Consider the following 829-nt stretch of genomic DNA (forward strand, 5'->3'; position numbering starts at 1 on the left):
GAACCTTCGATCCCCGCCATGACCCGGGCCCGTCTCAGGCTGCGGATGCTGAGATGCTGCTTCCTGGAAAACAGGGACCCCTAGCCCCCCGGGGGGCCCTCCCGGGAAGGCTCACAGCCTGGCCAGCCGCCAAGAGGAGGTGGGGGATGGATCCCAAGCTCCCTGGCCTGGATACAGCTGGTGTGTGGAAGTGGAGAGGAGAGGCAAGGGGTCGGGGGTGTTCATGGTGTGGCCGCCAGCCCCCGGGGCCACCTCAAAGCCAGGGGCGCCCTCTGGGCATGGGGCAAAGACCTGACGCACTCCCGTCCTTGTGGTGAGATAGACCCACGGGTCTGTGGGACTCCAGGCAGGTCACAAGACAGTCTCAGCTCTCGAGCCCCTGCCCACCCAGCGGTCCTCTCCGGAAGACTGTTTTATTTAACCCTTGCAAGGCATGAAACCCAGAGGGCTTGAGCCAAAGAGCTGGGGCGCTCAAGCTGAGACTTGAGTGGAGACCCCCAGCACTGGGGTCCTCCAGCCACAGCCCTGGGGCAGCCCCAAGGAAGACAAAGCCCTTCTGCCCGGTGGGGGGTGGAGTGGGAGGAAGGAGCCCACCTGGCGGCAGGTGTGATGAGGTCACGGGTGGGGAGCCAGGGGAGGGTCACGGGGTGGGGAGCCAGGGGAGGGTGCTCCAGGGGAGGCCTCCCGAAATCTCTGCATGCTTCCGGGGTGGGGAGGAGAGGGGCAGATGTGAACTCTGACGCCAGAGGGGAGGCAAGCGAGCAGATTGTGGAGGCCTTGGCAGCCTTCCCGCGAGGCTGGCTTTTATCTTGCAGGCAGCTGGAAGGTA

The sequence above is a fragment of the Carlito syrichta genome, unplaced genomic scaffold, assembly GCF_000164805.1.
Source record: "Carlito syrichta isolate Samal-C Ts95f unplaced genomic scaffold, Tarsius_syrichta-2.0.1 Scaffold146399, whole genome shotgun sequence".
NCBI classification, from domain to species: domain Eukaryota; kingdom Metazoa; phylum Chordata; class Mammalia; order Primates; family Tarsiidae; genus Carlito; species Carlito syrichta.